Consider the following 15,961-nt stretch of genomic DNA (forward strand, 5'->3'; position numbering starts at 1 on the left):
GAAAGATAAAAACCATATATTATCTCAATAGATGCAGAAAAAGCCTTTGACAAAATCCAACATCCATTTATGATTTAAAAAAAAAAAACTCTCTAGAAAGCAGGAATAAAAGGAATATACCTCAACATCATAAAAGCTATATATGACAAACCCACAGCAAACATTATCCTCAATGGTGGAAAATTGAAAGCATTTCCCCTAAAGTCAGGAAAAAGACAAGGGTGCCCACACTCACCACTGCTATTCAACATAGTTTTGGAAGTTTTGGCCACAGCAATCAGAGCAGAAAAAGAAATAAAAGGAATCCAGATTGGAAAAGAAGAAGTAAAACTCTCACTGTTTGCAGATGACATGATCCTCTACATAGAAAACCCTAAAGACTCTACCAGAAAATTACTAGAGCTAATCAAAGAATATAGGAAAGTTGCAGGATATAAAATTAATACACAGAAATCCCTTTCATTCCTATACACTAACGATGAGAAAACAGAAAGAGAAATTCACCATTCACCATTGCAACAAAAAGAAGAAAATACTTAGAATCATATCTACCTAAAGAAACAAAAGACCTACATATAGAAAACTATAAAACACTTATGAAAGAAATCAAAGAGGACACAAAAAGATGAAGAAATATACCATGTTCATGGATTGAAAGAATTAATATAGTGAAAATGAGTATACTACCCAAAGCAATCTATAGATTCAATGCAATCCCTATCAAGCTACCAACGGTATTCTTCACAGAACTAAAACAAATAATTTCACAATTTGTATGGAAATACAAAAAACTTCGAATAGCCAAAGCAATCTTGAGAAAGAATAATGGAACTGGAGGAATCAACCTGCCTGACTTCAGACTCTACTACAAAGCCACAGCCATCAAGACAGTATGGTACTGGCAATAAGATAGAAATATGTATCAATGGAGCTAAATAGAAAGCCCAGAGATAAATCCATGTACCTTATCTTCGACAAAGGAGGCAAGAATATACAATGGAAAAGAGACAACCTCTTCAACAAGTGGTGCTGGGAAAACTGTTCAACCACTTGTAAAAGAATGAAACTAGAACACTTTCTAACACCATACACAAAAATAAACTCAAAATGGATTAAAGATCTAAATGTAAGACCAGAAACTATAAAATTCCTAGAGGAGAATATAGGCAAAACACTCTCTGACATAAATCACAGCAAGATCCTCTATGACCCACTTCCCAGAATATTGGAAATAAAAGCAAAAATAAACAAATGGGACCTAATGAAACTTAAAAGCTTTTGCACAGCGAAGGAAACTATAAGCAAGGTGAAAAGACAACCTTCAGAATGGGAGAAAATAATAGCAAATGAAGAAACAGACAAAGGATTAATCTCAAATATATATAAGCAACTCCTGCAACACAATTCCAGAAAAATGAATGACCCAATAAAAAAAAATTGGGCCGAAGAACTAAACAGACATTTCTCCAAAGAAGACATGCAGATGGCTAACAAACACATGAAAAGATGCTCAACATCACTCATTATCAGAGAAATGCAAATCAAAACCACAATGAGGTACCATTACATGCCAGTCAGTATGGCTGCTATCCAAAAATCTACAAGCAATAAATGCTGGAGAGGGTGTGGAGAAAAGTGAACCCTCTTACACTGTTGGTGGGAATGCAAACTAGTACAGTCACTATGGAGTACAGTGTGGAGATTCCTTAAAAAACTGGAAATAGAACTGCCATGTGACCTAGCAATCCCACTCCTGGGCATATACACTGAGGAAACCAGAACTGAAAGAGACACGTGTACCCCAATATTCATCAAAGCACTGTTTATAATAGCCAGGACATGGAGGCAACCTAGATGCCCATCAGCAGACGAATGGATAAGGAAGCTGTGGTACATATACACAATGGAATATTACTCAACCATTAAAAAGAACATATTTGAATCCGTTCTAATGATGTGGATGAAACTGGAGCCCATTATACAGAGTGAAGTAAACCAGAAAGATAAACACCAACACAGTATACTAATGCATATACATGGAATTTAGAAAGATGGTAACTATAACCCTATATGCAAGACAGATAAAGAGACACAGATGTATAGAACAGACTTTTGGACTCTGTGGGAGAAGGCAAGGGTGGGATGATCTGAGAGAATAGCATCAAAACATGTATATTATCAAGTGTGAAACAGATCACCAGCCCAGGTTGGATGCATGAGACAAGTGCTCAGTGCTTGTGCACTGGGATGACCCAGAGGGATGGGATGGGGAGGGAGGTTGGAGGGGGGTTCAGGATGGGAATCACATGTAAATCCATGGCTGATTAATGTAAATGTTAGGCAAAAACCACTACAATACTGTAAAATATTTAGCCCCCAACTAATAAAAATAAATGAAAAAAAAATAAAGTAACATCAATTTTAAAAAAAGAAAGTTTTGGAGAATAAAATAGAATATAAGCATTGTACCATATATTTTATAGCTATAGTTACTGAGACAGTATTTAGTCATAGTGCAGAATGGATTCATGAATATATACATTCATGAATATAAAATATTAGTGAATTCATATGTATATATACACATAACATTTAAAGGCTCTAATAGGAGTATGTGAAAACAAATTCTGTGTTAAGTCACTTCAGTGTGTCCAACTCTTTGTGACCCTATGGACTGTAAGATGCCAACCTCTGTCCAGGGGATTCTCTAGGCAAAAGTACTGGAGTGGGTTGCCATCCCCTTCTTCAGGGGATATTCCCAACCCAGGAGCTGAACCTGGGTCTCTTACGTTTTCTGCACTGCCAGCCAGGTTCTTTACCACTCATGCCACCTGGGAAAACACAATTTGCTTTTTGGTTTGCTTGTTTACATGCTGGTTAGTTTATTTAATATTACAATGCTTTGGAAACTTCCACACCAATTCTGTAAAATCCATGGCATTTATTAATAGAACCTCTAATAGCTTGTGGTAACTTACTTCATCCTCAAGAGAATTTGTAAGGTAGTTCATGAACAAAATAATTTCCTTAGAATCAGGATCGCTGAATCCTAGATGTCTCCTTCTCTTTCAATGGCTTTATTCTCTTTCTTCTTTCACCTCTAATGTGGTGTGATGCAGAAACTGTAGAAGTATTAACCTCTCAGAGACCTGAAAACCTTTAGGAAGTGGTTCAGGTAGAGCTGAAGCAAACTTTAAAAATCTGCCCTCACTCTAAGCGTTGACACAAAGGATAACATAACTTTCTTCAAATGACAACTGATTTATCCAATATAGGAAATCTGAAAGAAATTTTGAATCAAGTGTCAATGGTTAATAAAAGCTGTGCATTTTAAAGTAAGTCTTCTGCATATGTATAATTCCTGATTCCATGATAGACATTATGATTCTCAATTTTGTAAAGAAAACTGATGCTAATAAAGTGTATGAAACATCTATGACCACACATTTACTTGGAAAAACTGGAATTGATTTCAAGTTTGCCTGTCTTCCAAACCTATACTATTTTGCCTCAAATAAAAATTCATGAATGAAGACTATTTTTATTTACAGGGAGGAAGTTCATCTCTGGAAACACCTAAGTTCAACACAGAATGGAAAGTCATATCTTTCTACTAATTTAATCTATATTTATACCATGAGGGAATGACATCCATAAGCACATATATTAGGAAAAAATTGAATTAGTCTTAGAAATATTAAAGATATATATATATATATATATATATATATATATATATATATATATTTACTGGTATCATCACATCATTTAGGAGTCAGGAAGAAATCTTGAGTCGATGGCTAAGACTCTTCATTAACTCAAAAATATAACCTCTACAATGGAGCAGGTAAGAAGTTATCATATAAGAAAAAATGGTGCATTTTGTCAGTATTTTCCCATAACAATTTCATACACTTTTTGTTTTATATCTGCACATTGCTCTAAAATATAGCTAAAGGCATCTATCAACATACATGAATATATTTGATAGAATAAAAATATTAAAGAATAGATCATATAAACAGTTTCTTTTTAATGTGGAAATAACCAAAACTGTATGTATTAATAAGAATCTTACTTTTGATTCTAACAAAAATTATTTAAGCTATCCTTAAACATAAATGACTTTTAAAATCTCATACCAGTGTTTTCTAAATCTTCTTCCTATATTCTTCCTCATTTTAAAAATCACACTCAAAATCTAGTACCTGCTAATTTGTTAATCATTATTCTGTATATCTATATAATACTAGAAAGCACCATTTGAGTTCTTACAGAATTGTATCAACGCCATTTATTGTCTAACTCTCAGTACCCTGGAATGTGTGTTACCTAGATAATGATTAGTTTAGACTTAAATGTTTATTTCTATCACTTTTATCTTCATCAGAGTGCAGCTTTTAAGTTCAGATGGCAATATCAATTGCTGCATCATTTTAAAAGAAAATAAATTTTATTAAGTACTCATTTTAAAAGCAGATCAACAGCACAGCTATTTCAGTGTTATTGTCAATTTCATATGCTCCTTAATAATGGACTTGGAATCTCTAGTTCTGAATTGCTTTTATGTTGAAATACTTGAAAAGATTTTCTTATTCCCCTACATCATTTGTCAGCATTTGGCTTCTTTTGGCTCAATTCACCATACAGTTTTCACTGAAAGACAACATTTCATCTCTAGGAAGTCATTCACTTGTTAAAATTTAGAACTCATTATGTTTTATTTTGTGATTTTAGAAGCTTCTCCAACCCTATCCAAAGTCACAAATTCAAACAACATGATCAAAAGAAGTAAATGAGGTGTAAAAATTTTTCTAAGAATTTATAACACATTACGCCATTGTTGTCATTTGTTGCTGTTCTGTTATTAAGTTATGCCCGACTCCTTGCAACTCCAGGGATTGTAGCACATCAGGCTGTTCTGTCCTCTACTATCTCCTGCAGTTTGTTCAAATTCACGTCCAATGAGTCAGTGACACTACCTAACCATCTCATCCTCTGCCACCCTCATCTTTTTGCCTTCAATCTTTCATCAAGGTGTTTTCCAGTCATCAAGGTATTTCCCAATGGGTCGGTTCTTCACATCAAGTGGCCAAAGTATTGAAGCCTTCAATCTTTCATCAAGGTATTTTCCATCATCAAGGTATTTTCCAATCACATCAAGTGGTCGAAATATTGAAGCCTTCAATCTTTCATCGAGGTATTTTCCATCATCAAGGTATTTTCCAATCACATCAAGTGGCCAAAGTGTTGAAGCTTCAGCTTCAACAACAGTGCTTCTAATGAATATACAGGGTTGACTTCCTTTAGGATTGACTGGTTTGATCTTCTTGTAGCCCAAGGGACTTTCAAGAGTCTTCTTTAGCACCAAATTCAAAAGCATATATTCTTCAGTGCTGAGCCTTCTTTATGGTCCATCTCTCACAACTGTACATGGCTACTGGAAAAACCACACTTTGACTATATAGAATTTTGTTGGCAAAGTGTCTTTTCTACTTTTAACATGCTGTCTAGGTTTGTCATAGGGTCCCTTTATGTCAATTGAAGAAATTTATAATGTTAACACTTAGATTATCACCAGATATACCAGTTATTCCTAGTGTTGTAGTGTATTTTCTTTTATATTTCAATGACCACATGTGGATACATTCATGGTGCATATATTTCTCATAAGAATTAGACTAAAATTTATATGCTCATGAAAGTTTTTCCTATCTTTATTATTTAGTATGTGATTAATATTTTTTATTTTAATACAAATATGTTTATTTAAACTAGAGGGTCATACTGTTCTTTTCAGAAAGTTAATGAGTTTTCTTTTTTGCTATTAACTGAATATCTTAAGTTTATAGCTTCTTATTCCAACGTCACATGCAAAATTCTCATTCTTCCAAGCTGAGATCAAATACGACATCACCCACAAATTATTATATTGCAATCCAATCAGAAAAAAATACTATTTATGTGTTGTCATAGCACTTATTTCATCAATTTTATCCATTACAAGTTTGTATTAAAATTTCTACGTATAGTCTATGAATATTCTGATTGCATATAATCTCTTGCACCAGGATTTACCTTTAGTTGCAATTCTCAGGAACCAACATAGTGTTCAGAATATAGTCCAGAATAAAATAGGTGACTGTAAATTCTAAATCATAGTGAGTTTTAAAAGGATATCAAATAAATTTTGGTCCCCTTCTAAACTGACTTTCCTAATGTCAATACCTTACAGCAATCTAAAGCTCTATCTATAAAATATGTAGATTTATAAAACTTATCTATCTTCTATATCATCAGTTTCTTTAGTTAACTCTAGAGACATTATACATTATATAGAGTATTATATATATATATATATATATATATATATATATATATATATATATATGCAGCACATTTAAGGTGTCAGAATTCATAAATATATTTAAGGAAGTGTTCTTTTTTAAACTACATATTTTTTTGATATGAAAAGAAACATAATTAGTCTTACTAAAGCACACAGTATTGGACAATTTCATTAAAGTTGCTGGTGTCATCTCGGGGAAGAATAAAAGAAATGACAACTTTGACCAAAACATTTTATTATATGCTAATCAGTGAACCTGTAGCTAATGAAAAAAGTAGTTGAGAAGAATGAGATATAATCATATGTGCTGAACAATGCAGAAGTATGTGAAGTTAATAAACTTTGCAAAAAATAACTGAATTTAAGCAATTTACAGAAATATGTACTTAAACAGTCATGGAATTATTCAGGAAGATTATGTGAAATTCGTAAGAACAGTCATTTGATGGATGATGAACTCTGAAGTGGGTAGAGGTAAATATTTTCCTGTTTTTATGTTATACCTTTACTATTTCAATTTTATAACCACATCCATGGTTTACTTTTATTTTTCAATGTCAACTAGATGTACTTACAATCATTTTATCTTTATATTTATTGGCATTTAAAACTGTTTATAAATTTAAAATTTGAATATAATATCAAAATATCCAGATCAAGAAGTGGAGATTCAATACCCCTCAAACAGTTGGCAAGAATAAGCTATTAAAAGAAAATTCTGGGGATATAATTGATAATATCTTCTAAAACATTAGTTGTTGTGTTATTCACTTGCTAAGTCATCCCTGACTCTTCAAGGCCCCAAGGACTGCTGCACACTAGGCTCCTAGGTCCTTTAATATCTCCCAGAGTTTGATCAAATTCATGTTCACTGAGTTGCTGATGCCATCTAATTGTCACCCCTCTGCCATGCCCTTCTCCATTTGCCTTCAATATTTCCCAGCATTAAGAGTCACAGCATTTTCCAATGAGTCTGCTCTTCTTTTGGTCCTTTATTGGACTGGAAGCTGGTGGTCTGGAGTCGACGATGAGAGAGTGAAAGAAGGAAAGAGGCTAATATTCCCTGGGTTACACAGCTGGCTTTCTCGCTCCAGGGAATCAGCCAGAAATAGAGAGATAGAGAAAGAGAGAGAGAGAGGAAGAAAGAAATACAGACAGACACAGGGACCCCAAGCTCTGATGGAGCAAAGGTGTTTTAATCAATATGGTGTGGGCATATATACTGTTTTACAAGGTAGTTATTCTCAGCAAAAATGAAGATTAAAATTCCAGACTTACAAAACATAAGGCGGTCCATATTAAAGAGATAGAGAGCTGTAAACTATCACTTTTACAGTATTGTTCATAAGAAGGAAGAGGGTACTTATCACCATATTGAAAAACTAACGAAGGAAATGCCTGGATTCCTCAGCCCCAGGAGCTTGCCCCTCCTCTTAATTTCTGAATATTCAGGAATGAATAAGGAAAAGAAGATTCATGACAGATCCAAAACAGCACAAAGGAAACCTCCTGTTAAACGCTTCCTGACAATTCCCCCTATTTTATTATATTTGTAAAAAAGGTCCTGGCCAAATGAGTTTGTTAGTATTAACCAACCTTATAGAAAGGCAACGATAAACAACAAAAATAATCACCAAGACAGTCACCAAAGTTACAGTCCCAGCCCTGATGCTGTGGGTAACACTTTGAAACCATTTTGTGGGTCTAGCCCAGTAGGTCAGCGAGTTATTTAGCTAAAGTTTTCAAATTAGTGGAAGAGGGCAGACGTTTAGAAAAAGTTTCAAAGATTTCCTTTTGCAGTAATTGTACATTCAGAGAAGCATTATCATGTAAATGAAATTTGATTTGTTTCCAGTTGTAGGTGCTATGACTGAAATGAACAGGAGTAACACAAAATTGGCAATTAATACAAGTTACAGAACATAAAGTCTTATTAAATTGTAAATCTCCTATGGCTATAACAAAAGAAAGTGGGACATAAGCCTGTATAAAATATGACTGATTATAACAAAAGGAATAGTTATTATGACACGACTGGTGCCTGTGAAATGTCTGGCCCAAGTTCCAAGTTCTTCGGTGTTCGCAGCAAGTTTTTATACATCTCTCAGTTCAGGCCCAATTTGTTTATCGTGGAAGATCCGAGAACGAAGGGATGCCATTCCACTGTCAAGCCAGCCAAGAAGTCCTTTGTCTTGGTAATGTTCCATCATAGTGTTAGTAATTTTGAGTAGCATAGTCACATACAATGCTGTTAATATAATTTGAGCAGTTAGACAACCACATACCATGGGGTTCCCAATCAACAATTGTATGATTAGACACAAACATTAATTTTCCAGATTTGGTTTGACATTTGTCCCAGCGAACAGGAGTATATGTAAAGTGCTTATAAGTAAACTCTTTGCATAATGTACTCTGTTCTTTCCGTAACTTTTCCCCTAAAGGCTCAGTAGTACAAACATGGTTCACAGACAGAGAAAGGGCAGCAATGTCCGAAAGTCTTCTTCTGGAGGCAGGACGAAAGGCCAAGTTTGTTGGCTAATGTTTACGCATAATTTTGTTGGGCCTATACACAAAGGAAGGACTTTATAGCCTAAAGAAATGTCAGTTTTCCTTCCTCCCCAGGGTGTGAGGGCTCCAGGGATGGGGCATATGGGTGGAGTCATTGGTTGAGATGATCGGTCTTTTCTCCATACATTTTATGACTTATAATAAAGGGAGGTTGGGTAAGTAAGCCCAGTTAAGTTTGGGAGGCACAGGCTAGCAGGCTGAGCATTGCCAGGAAAATGTATTCAGGACTCTGAGGCATTCCCTGTTGAGAGACCAAATTTTCAGCTCGATTAGTAAGGGCTTTTATTTGTCCCCAAGTGGGGAGGTCATAGGGTTGATGCCTCCGAAGGCGGCGCTTCCTGGAGATCTTTAGAGCCACCATGGCCCGTATTGGAATTTCTTCCTCCTGGGGTTCTTGTTGTTTTGTCTCCATTTTGAATGCTGGGGACTCCCTTGGGTCGAATTTCCGGAGGGAAAGCCATGTGAGTTTGTTGGATCCATCTGGGGAAACACAAGCATATCCCTTTCCCTGTAAGATTAATTTCCCAGATTTCCACTCTTTATTGAACCCGTTTTGGTACCAAACGGGCAGAGGAAGAGAAGTATCCTTCAATTCCTTGAAAAGTCTTTCTGCCCTTTTAAAATATTTCTCTGTGGTAGGTTTAAAAAATTTAAAACAAATAAAGTTGTATTAACAATCGTTATAAGTTTAGAAAATATCTTATGTTGGAATCTAGTAAAGTGTGCTTTATATAAGGAAGACAGTAGTGTTCCTGTGTATTCCCCCCTTCAAAAATTTTTTATTTGTAACTTTAGTGTGTGATGTGCTCGTATATGTGTAATATAAATGGGGGAATTGTGGTTTTTAATAACAAATTGTAGTTCAAAAAGAATTGTTGAATAATAGGTTGATTGGAGTTTATGGTGGAGGTTTTTATATTTTTTAACACAAAAACTGAATGTATAGAATCAGAGACTATATTAATGGGGTAATCATGTAGGCAAATAACTTGAATAAGAGCATATAATTCATTTTGTTGAGCAGATTGAAAATTAGTATAAAAGACTATATTCTTTAAGAGATCAGAATGAAGCTTTGGTGGGTTTAGTCCCATCTATATAAAAAAACCTCAGCTTGTGGTATAGGCTATGAGCTGATAATGTGGGAAATAATAAATTCAGTAGTTTTTGAAGAAATTTCACAGCTCACCAGAAGGATAATGAAATGAAATTTCTCCAAAATATTTTAGAAAAGCTATTTGGAAATCAATAGAAGTTTGTAATGTGTTTTCAAATTGAGATTTACTTGTAATAAAGTTTTATTAAAGTATAAAGGAGATAGAGAAAGCTTCTAACAGATATCAGAAGGGGGCAGAAAGAGCGCCCCCCTGCTAGTCTTTAGCCAGATGTCATATAACTACTAGCAGCCTGCTAAATAGAGAAAGGAAATGTCTCAAAACTCAGAGAATAGCCCCAGGCCCCTTACCCACAACATGCATTTTGAGATAACCTTGGCACCAGGTGAGTTGTCCCGGGCCATAAAATGATTGACATGAATCTTGAAGAAAGGCAGATTACCATACAAACAGCTTTGTTTACATAGATTAGGGGAACAATATCTGAGTATAACATACATTGATTTGTCAAGTAGGTTCTGAGCCATTAGGCGGAACCGACTTGAAGACAGAGTCTGGGGTAAAGGTATAGAACATTAACATAGCTTAAGCAAGCATTTCCATAAGAAAAATGCATTGGTTAACTCAGGGTTTGAGAATAGTTAACTTTAAGTGAAACCAGGTGTCATTATGGCAACACAGTATTTTAAGAGACACCTCCTTTTAAATTTGTATAGAGAAGGAAATATATATATATATATATATATATATATATTGCTAGTTTGTTTCCTCCTGCCACTTAAGAGAGAGAAAAATGTCTGACACTTGCAGCCTATCTTCTCCGTTTGGAGACCCCTGGTTTTTGTTGAAGGGGACCTGGGAGGTCTCCTGCTTGGAGTTTTCTGGAATAGGTCTTCTTTCAATGTCAAATTTAGATTTACACTCTTAGGACCAATGCATTTCTCTATAGCAGCAGGGGCAGACTTTTGGAGGGTTTTTTTTTCTTAGCTTTCTTAGGACAGTCCCTTTTTAAAATGCTACTTATCTTCACATGTAAAGCATCCTTTATTTTCCTTTTCTTAAGGCAGCAAACATTGCTTGCATTTACATCTTTTGAGTTTCTGATCCTATATTGAGACAAGCCTTCAAATAATGAAAAATAGTACCTGTCTCACGAATTGGGGTTATAGCCCTTTGACATTCCTGATTTGCATTTTCATAAACAAGTAATTTTTTTAGTCGTCTTTTAGCTTTTTTCTTTCTTTCCTTTTCTTTCTTTCTTTCTTTTTTTTTCTTTTTATTACAGTACGGGCTTAAGGGAGTCATTGCCAGAATCATTAGGTTCTATCGAGGGAGAGTTTTTGGGATATGTGCCCTCCGGCAGGGGAGGAGCACTTCGAGCAACCAGGGCAGGGTTAGTAGGAAAATTCTGAAATATTTTATGTTGTTGTAATTGGGCCTTTTGTAAGGTTTTATCATCTAATTCATAGTCGTGTAATAAGTGTTCTGCCTGTTGCCGAATATCAGGAGAGCTAGAATTACCTTGAAATGGCAGAATCACAACTTCAACGAGAGCCCATAGGGGACAGAAATCTATCAGAATATTTTTTCCTTGTCTAACAGCTTGTTCAATGTTCTCTTGACCCGATGCCAAATTTCTAAATCAAAACTACCTTCATCAGGAAACCAAGGGTTACATTCAACCACTGTCTGAAGGCAAACCTCTATTACCTGTCATGAAACCACAAATCCCTAAACTTCAAATGAGTGATGAAGTAAAGCAGAAAAGTGAGGGGGCTCTCCAACCGATTGACCCATGTCTTAGTACTTACCAGCCTCAATAGGCCCTCTGGGGTCACTCCGCCTGAATCTGCCATGTGTACCAGAGTCCCTGTTCTGGGCGCCAGTTGTTGATCCTTTATTGAACTGGAACCTGGTGGTCCAGAGTCGATGATGAGAGAGTGAAAAAAGGCAAGAGGCTAATATTCCCTGGGTTACACAGCTGACTCTCGCGCTCCAGGGAATTAGCCAGAAATAGAGAGAGAAAGAAAGAGAGAGAGAGGAAGAAAGAAAGAAAGACAGACAGAGGGACCCAAGCTCTGATGGAGCAAAGGTGTTATAATCAACATGGTGTGGGCACATATACTGTCTTGAAGTGAAGTGAAGTGAAGTGAAGTGAAGTCACTCAGTCGTGTCCGACTCTTTGAGACCCCATTGACTGTAGCCTACCAGGCTCCTCAGTCCATGGACTTTTCCAGGCAAGAGTACTGGAGTGGGTTGCCATTTCCTTCTCCAGGGGATCTTCCCAACCCAGGGACCGAACCTGGGTCTCCCACACTGCAGGCAGATGCTTTACCATCTGAGCCACCAGGGAAGCCCCATATACTGTCTTACAAGGTAGTTATTCTCAGCAAAGATGAAGATTAAAATTCCAGACTTACAAAACATAAGGTGATCCATATTAAGGAGAGAGAGTTGTAAACAATCACTTTTACAGTATGGTTCATAAGAAGGAAGAGGGTACTTATCACCGTATTGAAAAACTAATGAAGGAAATGCCTGGATTCCTCAGCCCCAGGAGAGACTTGCTCCTCCTCTTAATTCCTGAATATTCAGGAATTAATAAAGAACAGAGGATTCATGATAGATCCAAAACACACAGGAAGCCTCCTGCTAAATGCTACCTGACACTCTTCGAGTCAAGTGACCTAAGGATTAGAGTTTCAGTTTCAGCCTCAGTCATTCCAATGAATATTCAGGACTGATTTCCTTTAGGACTGACTGTTTTGATCTCTTTGCTGTCCAAGAGACTCTCAGGAGTCTTCTTCAGTGCCACAATTTGAAAGCATCAATTCTTCAGTGCTCAGCCTCCTTTATGATCCAACTCTCACATCCATACATGACTATTGGAAAAACCGTAGCTTTGACTATGCAGACCTTTGTTGGCAAAGTGATGTCTCTGCCTTTTAATACACTGTCTAGGTTTGTCATAGCTTTCCTTCCAAGGAGCAAGCATCTTTTAATTTCATGGCTGCCGTCCTTGTCCTCAGTGATTTTTGGAACCCAAGAAATAAAATCTGTCAAACCTTCCACTATTTCCCCTTCTATTTGCCATGAGGTGATGGGACTGGAGGCCATGATCTTTGTTTTTTGAATGTTGAGTTAGTTTTAAACCAGTTTTTTCACTCTCTTCTTTCACAATATAAGAGGCTCTTTAGTTCCTGTTCACTTTTTGCCATTAGAGTAGTATTATTTGCATATCTGAGGTTGTAGCTATTTCTTCCGGAAATCTTGATTCCAGCTTGTGATTCATCCAAACGAGCATTTCACAGGATGTACTCTGCATATGAGTTAAATAAGCAGGGTAACAATATACAGCCTTATTATATTTCTTTCCCCATTTTGAACCAGTCAGCAGTTTCATGTCTGGTTCTAACTGTCACTTCTTGACTCACATACAAGTTTCTCAGGAGACAAGTAAGGTGGTCTGGTACTCCCATCTCTTTAAGAATTTTCCACAGTTTGTTATGATCCACACAGTCAAAGACTTTACTGTAGTCAATGAAACATAAGTAGATGTTTCTCTGGAATTCCCTTGCTTTTTTCTATGATCCAATGAATGTTGGAAATTTGATTTCTGGTTCTTCTGCCTTTTCTAAATCCAGCTTGTACATCTAGATGTTCTAGGCTCATATACTGCTGAAACCTAGCTTGAAGGATTTTGAGCAAAAACTTACTAGCATGTGAAATGAGCACAACTCATACAGTAATTTGAATATTATTTGGCATTCCTTTTCTCTGGGATTAGAATAAGAACTGACCTTTTCCAGTCCTGTGACCTCTGCTCAGTTTACCAAATTTGCTGATGTATTGAGTGGAACACTTTAACAGAAGCACCTTTTAGGATTTTAAGTAGCTGAGTTGGAATTCCATTACCTCCACTAGCTTCATGTGTAGTAATCCTTCCTAAGACCCACTTGACTTCACACCCCAGGATGTCCAGCTCTAGGTGGGTGATCACACCATTGTGATTATGAAAAGTGTGTTAGTCACTCAGTTAAGTCTTTTTGTGACCCCATGGACTTTAGCCCACTAGACTCCTCTGTTCCTGCAATTCTCCAGGCAAAAATACTGGAGTGGGTAGGCATTCCCTTCTCCAGAGGATCTTCCTGACCAAGGGATTGAACCCGAATCTCCTGCACTGCAAGTGATTCTTTACCATCTGAGTCATGAGGGAAGCCCCATTGTGGTTATAGTCACTCTTATTTCCTTCTTAGCATATACAAATTCAATAGAGCTTAAAATGCTGGGCTCACTCAGACATGAATGTTTCTCTTTATTGTAACATTTCAAGGTTGTTTGAACCTCAACAAAAAACTTACATTTTCTCAACCTGTATTTCTTATTTTTAGCCTTATAGGACTACTGCAAAAATTAAATTGAATAAATATAAATTATCCTTAACACAGTACCTTAGCACAGAATAGTTGTTCAATAAATGGTAAATGTTAATACAATACTTAAGCTGTGAAGCATATGTAGGCTCCAGTGTTTACTAATATTTTTCCTTGAAGACTTTTTCTGATCTGAATACTGGAAATTTCTGAGAATCTAGGTTACTTGTCTCAGTTCTAAGGGAGAATCCAGGAGAATTACTGCTTAGAAAGAATACAAATGTATTATAAAACATGAAATTTTGTTTCTTCCTTGCTGGAAAGATTAATCCATTTGTCCATGTTTCTAGAATTTATGTTTATTCAGAAATGATATGCTCTTCATGAATAATGCATTTTATTGCACCAACGTTACTCATCCTAATATTAGTTCTATACTTATTCTGACTCAAATATTCATACAGTGGATTTAGCACCAAAAAATGCAAATTTACACACGCTTTTATAAATAAGAGCAAAATTATAGTAAACATCTCTAACTTAGGAGCTGCATTTTTTTCTAGGACATAAATTGTACTTTACACACAATAAGGAGCTGTATTTCCATTCTTTTCTTTAGCACTATTTCTGAATTTATGCTTAAATTCAAATATTAGTTTAAATTAATCTCTCTAAATATACACAAATACACACAAAGCAACAAAATAGTAAAACATTTATAAAAGTATGTCTTCCCATTTTCAAAGGAATTCCTGCCATATATCAATAATGGGCAGGTAAAAGCAATTATTTCTCCTTTATAATTCAGCTTTTTAATTTAATGTAGCCATTATGAATGAAATGCTCTGGGAATATAGAAAGAGAATGGCTACTTTGGACTAGGAAGGATCAGTGAAATCTCAGTAAAGGAAATAATAAAATTAAGTCTGGAAGGAGAGGTAGAAGGGATTACATAGTCAAAACCATGATGAAAGCATGGAAATGTCAAGGAAAGGCAAAAGAGTGTTTAAAATGGAGCAGGGGAGATAACATGATATGAATTATTTTAAATATTCAATAATTCACTTTTTACCATATATACCCCATCATCTTTATTTGTTAAAGAGGTGAGATTTAAATTAAAATACATGAGAATACTTTAAATTTTATTTTTCACATCTTGGAAAATATTTTTTGTAGTAAATATCTCCCTAAGTCTTAAAGATGACACAGAATTGATGATCCACACCAGTCTGTCTCAAGAAAATTGTCAAAGCTTAAATGGAATAGGTTTCTAAAATGGTCACTTGGTCAGAAGCATCTGCTTATTTAAGTGTCCGCTTAAGAAACCAGGTGCTCAAGTGCTAAATCATTTATTGATGACATGTATATTGGTTAACTATTGAAATCTTCTTTATTAAGAAGTCACAGTTGTCCTTTTCGTCTTCTTCTACTCCTTCCTTGTAATGGCAGAGAAAAAAGTCAGAAAAAGCCTGAGTTCAGCTTTGATCTATGAAAAAGCTAATTAAGGCAAAGCAAAACATAAGTAACAAAGAGTGTAAATGAATAAATTC

Source organism: Muntiacus reevesi, chromosome 2 (genome assembly GCF_963930625.1).
Source record: "Muntiacus reevesi chromosome 2, mMunRee1.1, whole genome shotgun sequence".
NCBI classification, from domain to species: Eukaryota; Metazoa; Chordata; class Mammalia; order Artiodactyla; family Cervidae; genus Muntiacus; species Muntiacus reevesi.